Raw genomic sequence first — 6,000 nt, forward strand, 5'->3', positions numbered from 1 at the left:
TCACATCTTTCCCCTGCTGTCCTGACTGGGCCTTCGAATCATGTAGACTTACAGCCATGTGGTAGCCCATGGACCTTCACTGCTTCAAAACTGTCATCACAGTCCAGGGTCTAACTAGGCAGTTGAACATGCCTAAATCAACTAAAATATTGGCAGAATTCTGTGCTAAAATTCCATTTAGTATTTTATTTTTAAAAAAATCCATGCCCCATCTCAGGATTTTCTTTCTTCTGGCCTTTTTTGGTCACAGCCTTAACTTTTAGCATGAAGGGTATTTAATTTAATATTTTTAGGATAATAACTGGCTAATGCGAACCTTCTGTGAATTAATGGTGTATATCCTGGAGCCAGCAGGTGGAGCTTTAAGAATAGAAACCATTTCTAAACTCCGTTTGTGCTAGGGACCACGGAGTGGGACCTATCTGTGCTGAAATCCTGATTGAATAAAAATTGTTCATTATGCAAACTGTCTGGTTCAGTGCGCAGAGGCAGCCCCCAGGCACAAACCCCAAGTAGCTGCTTTCTCTTTCCCCAGATTAAAACATATGAACTGCTTTGATGTAATCTTATAACAAAGCCTAATGGAAATTTTATTTCCTCTGAAGTTGACTGTCATTTCTTATTGCTCCTCTTCCTCTGTCCTCTTAATACTCTCTGATTTGGAGATCTGCAGTTAAATTTGCACTGTTCTTGTTCCCAAACACAGTACACTTCCCCTTCCGTGTTCAGGTTTATTTAAATTTAAATACTGTTATGTTGCATTACAATATATTTAATCTCTTGTTTTTCTACAGCTATTTATCATTTTAATGAAATGCTGTAGAATATTACATTATGCAATGTGTTTAAATTGATAAATTACATTAGAAAAATATTGGATGGGATTTTTTAATGGTTAGTGGGTTTTAGTAGATATATTTTCTCATTAGTAGACTCACTGCACACAGATGGCATGAGGCTGGAATGTTAAGGATTTTGGGATAAGCTGTATTTATAAGTTTTCCGAGACTTTGCTGAGCAAAATGGATGAAGAAAACTTGCCCCAATGCAGTTACTTTTACAACATCAGTTGCCATAACAACTTCATGCAATACTATATTTTTGTCGAAAATTCCTTCTAAGACTCAGTTGCTGTAATTTGTTTCAGCTCTTAAAAGGCATGTTTCTCTTGGTGATGTTTTCAAGGCTCTCATTACTGTAACGGAAAAGTAGCTGTGCTAATCTACTCTTCATTTCAACATATGCAAAAGTTCAGTATCTTCCAAAAATAGAATTTAAGAGTGGAGGTGTTGAATCTGCTATAGGATCTCTTCAAGACTATAGGAAAGAGGAATAGGCTTAGCTGGCAAATTGCCTTAAGAGGAGAGATGCTGCTGTTCTGTATCAGTGATTACTAGACCCAATAGGAGTCTAAAAAAATGCAACTTCAGTTCTGTGTATCCTGCTGTTTTGCATCAGGCATGTTCCAGTTGGCCTTTCATGGAAGACGGACGTATTTGTGTCTCCCAAAGAGCTGGGGCTTCAGCCAGATGTCATTCCAATCATACTAACAGTATTTGACTAATGAGTAGAGATGTCCCTGAAGTATTTGCTTAAGAATAAGCGGCAGAGTAAAGCTTGCTGCCCTTTCTTTCATGATTTAGCTGTTACCTTAATTCATTAGATGACAACTTCACAGGCTATGTATGTATGTTTAGGTTCTGACCACAGTCAGAGGCAGTCTTTAGGCCTCTTGGGTCTGTAGAGTGAGGCTAGACATCTCCTGAATAGACTGCTGAGAGTTTTCTGGTACTGTACTTCCTGCTTCAAGAAGCAGAGCAGAACCAAGAGGGGTACCACACCCAACACTATCTGGGAGAAGTTAGGCAAACATATGGAGGCCCCAGAGTTCAGGCCTTGTTGGAGTTTTGAGTTGGTTCTTTCATCTGCATGGCTGTGCCTTCCTTTCTTCCTTCCTTTCCTCAGGCTCTTACTCTTAGCTTCTCCTAAGGTGCCTGTTGCCCTGGTGGTCAAGCCCCATAGAAATGTTGAACAATCTTTATGGTGTCCTGTAAGCCTGTTTGAGGGGTGTGATGCATGCAGTTCAGGTGCAAAGTTGTTCTTATTGCAGTGTAAAATTGAATGTTCAACTATCTTCAGGGGAAATGATGCAGTTAGCCTGGGAGCAGGCCCTTGCTCTCTGGCCCATTGTTCAGGGATGTGTCTGTCTCCCAACCCCAACTTGCTGTGGGACTTTGCCCCACTAGAGAAGGGAAGAGATTCCAAACCCCTTCAGGTCTTTTGCAAATGTCATGATAGACATGCCTTTCCTTGAGAGACTCTGTGTTGGACCTTCATGCTGCCATTCTGCAATATGAAGCTTCCATAGAGTCTGTTTAATAGTCTGAAATTTCTGATTTCATTGTTTCCTGGATTTGTGTTGGCTTTTTTAATCCTGTGTGTGTGTGTAGTTGAAAGGGTTAAAATGGTCATCTTAGCTCTCTTATGTCTGCTCCAGCCACAGCTCCTAGATGGTTTAATAAAAGCAAAGATGAGGGTCATCTAATTCATGCCCCTTTGTAGAGCAGTGTTTTTTCTGTAGCCCCACAGCAGCTCATCTCAAGTGCTTAATTTTCTTTATGCTTTTTCACAGCTTTCATCCTTAACTGTATTTCTCTGATAAACCATAACTGCATTTTGGTTGTGGCTCCCATGAAAATGACCACCTTATAACTTGCATTCTGTCAGCCTCTGGCTGTGAGATTTGGGCTGGGCAAATCATCTTGTGTGAGCAGAGATTATAGAAAAGGACATCTCTCTCCATGAAAGATCAATCATTCTTCTTCCCTTTGTTTCTTATTGTAGTAACTTTATTCCTGAGGAATTTTGTTACTTATATGAATGTCAGGTATGATTCCATCAGAATTACAATGGAATTCAGCATAAATTAGTGACCACTTAGTGTTACAGAAAGCTGCAATGTAAATTTGCTCTGATCTCACCACAGCTCAGTCTTTAGTAGATGCTTCAGGATGGATTCTCTCCCCCCCCCTCCCCCCCCCCCCGAAAGTGGTCATAAATTGCAACCAGTCACTGGACTCCCTCCAGTCCTAGAGCAATTACTGGGCCAATTTAACTGAAGGTTTTGATCAGGTGTTTTACTAGCAGGACTTTATTTCACTAAATGAATGTCTTCTAAAGGACCAGGAATGTAATATTTACATGTTAAAGTGCTGCTATAATGGCACTGCGTTTAAGTTCACTAGGAGACCAAGAATCCTGTGGTAAAATGTGTGATAACTGCTGCATTTACGAGGGAAATAAATTATAGCAGTTGAATTCCTCCACCCGAACAAAGGCCCATGTTATGCAAGCATCTTTGCTTTATGAAAAATTGTTTGAGCCATTCTCACTTCCTGCCGTAAATGTTCCATAGAGTTCCTGTGCACTGTGGCTATTGCATTCCACATTAGTTGGGGCAGTGTATTAATGGGTGGGGGATTGTTCTAATTTTTCCATCTGAAGTCTTATGAGAACTTCAGGTGAAAGGAGCTATTGAAGTGAAAATTGTTAGTGTGCTATTTCAGTACTCTGAGCAGTGATGTAAACAGAACTAGATTCTACCTACCCCAGTCTGCATGTGCAAGGGGGAAAAGTGCAGTGTCCTTCACTCATGTGTGAAGGAGTCAGCCCCTTTCATGGAGTACAAGCAGCAGGCATGTAAGCTGTAGAACACTTTTAGATGTGTACCATTCATGACAGACAGCTCCAGGGTGTTTGGGCATGGGGCTCTTTGCCCACTATGCCTTCCCACCTTGCAGTCTTAGGATGACATCGGGGGGAGAAAACACTGCACCTCAAGCAAAGTATAGTCTGTTGTGTTTACTTCGGGCATTAATGCAACCCTGAGGAAGTTGGGTCCATACCTATCCGCACTGCTTCACACCCCTCTCAGCCTTCTTCATTACTTCTCCTAATCTCCTTAGCCATTTACTGCTTGTATTCTGCTAGGTCATGAATTGTAAGCAGGTCTCATGCACTGTGTACATCTCCATGCTCACAGTGCACATGTGTGTTAGTGTCTAAATTCTTCATCTTAACACATAGTTGAACTAATCAGGCACTAACACTCTGCTGCTTAACTTTCTTATTTCTTGGGCTAATCTCTTCCAAACTCAGAGTATTTTAATATATTTTGTACTACATAATCTGTTTAATACAAAAAAAAAAAGGGAAAACTCTGCCTATACCAACCCAGCCCCCATAACAGAACAAATCACTTAACTGGGCAATTACCTGTGAAAACCGTAGCCCCACCTTCCTGCTCTGCCTCACCTGCAGCCCAGGGAATGAGGTGGCCCTTGCAGTATTCACTGAAGCTCAACACATGCATGATTTTTTGGAGTGGGAAGTGAATCTCCTTGTTGAAGACTCTCTTCAGAAAATACCCAGCCAGTAGTCTCTTGTTTAAACCAGGTGCTGGTTGTGAGTAACATAACTTGCTGCTCTTCTACATGGAAGGCTGAATTAGTGACAGCCTGGCCCCTTTTTAAGCGGCACTAAATGGCTTTTCCTATTGGTGTATATAAACCAGAACCTTACTGATTTTTCATCTTTAATCTCTCTTGCAGCAGCTGATTGTCAGTTCTCCTTGGCAATGCTTTTCCCAGATGAACGAGGGGTTGATGGAGTTAGCTCCATGCTCAGTATCTTGAGGTGAATGAGTCCCTGAGCAAACAAGTTCAGGCCTTTGACCCTGAAACTATTTGAGGTGTACTGTGAGTGTAACGTGAGTTGTATGCACCCTGTGGATTCCTGGGTGTGATGCTAGTGCTGATTTCACATTTCTTTTTCTATGCCTTCCAGCTGGGAGAGAGCGAGATCACAGAGCCCCACTTTGCCTTTTGCAACGAGACAGTCTCTATCAAAAAGAACAGGGGTACTTGTGGCACCTTAGAGACTAACAAATTTATTAGAGCATAAGCTGCTTATGCTCTAATAAATTTGTTAGTCTCTAAGGTGCCACAAGTACTCCGGTTCTTTTTGCGGATGCAGACTATCAAGGCACTGACAGCTCCAAAAGAAATGTACACATTACTCTTTGTGAGACCTCTAACTTCTTCCTTTCAGACCAATAAGATAGACGCCATTTCGTGACCAGCATTGTGAATAGATGTGTTCACTTTATCAGCACCTGTCTGACTACAGTATAACCCAGGTGTCTTAGCTGTTTTAGTGGAGTACAGCTAATACCATTATATTATATAGGCAGAGCAGAACATATGTGCAGTTGCCTCTTAATTCTTCTGTGTAGCATTAGAAATAATAAGAACCTTTCAGGGCTTTTGATGTGAAAGCAGTTAATGATGTATGCTTCCACAATGAAGGGTGTTGTCAAAAAATAAAAAAGGAAGAGAAATTAAATGCTACCCCCAGCAGTAGCAGAAGTGAAATAGAGCATGTGACCCTAGTGCACAGCAGGTGGCGCTGTGCTTTCCCTGGCTAATTACATTGAGTCTGCATACCTGTATGGTAATGAGGGACTTTTAACACCAGGGTACTCTTTAAATAACGCAACATTGAAGCACCATCGCTTTTCCCTTTCATGTATGTTTTGGTCTAATTATTGAAGGCATTTGACTTTAGAGAATAGGCCATTTCCTCTTCTTCCTGCTGTGGTTTCACAACCCTTTGTTTATGCCAAGCCAGGCCAGTTTCTTGCAACAGATTGTGATGTTAAACAGAAGGTTATGAACAGTGAAGCAAGAGTAACTCGGAGAGACAAGTTCTCTCAAAACAAATCTCTTGCCATTTAGGGAGGGCTGGGGCAAAAGGCAGAACAGCATCCCAAAAAGCTTAACTAGGATTAGTGTGCATCTTTAGGAACGTGTGCAACTATATTACGGAGCAGTTAGCTTCCAAGTCCACCTCCAGAACCATGACTTTTGGCTCCAAGAATGTCCAAAATTACACACACTTTCATGAGAACTCTGTGGGCCGGATCACTCCCTCCTTCAGAAA

The sequence above is a fragment of the Chrysemys picta genome, chromosome 19, assembly GCF_011386835.1.
Source record: "Chrysemys picta bellii isolate R12L10 chromosome 19, ASM1138683v2, whole genome shotgun sequence".
NCBI lineage: Eukaryota > Metazoa > Chordata > Testudines > Emydidae > Chrysemys > Chrysemys picta.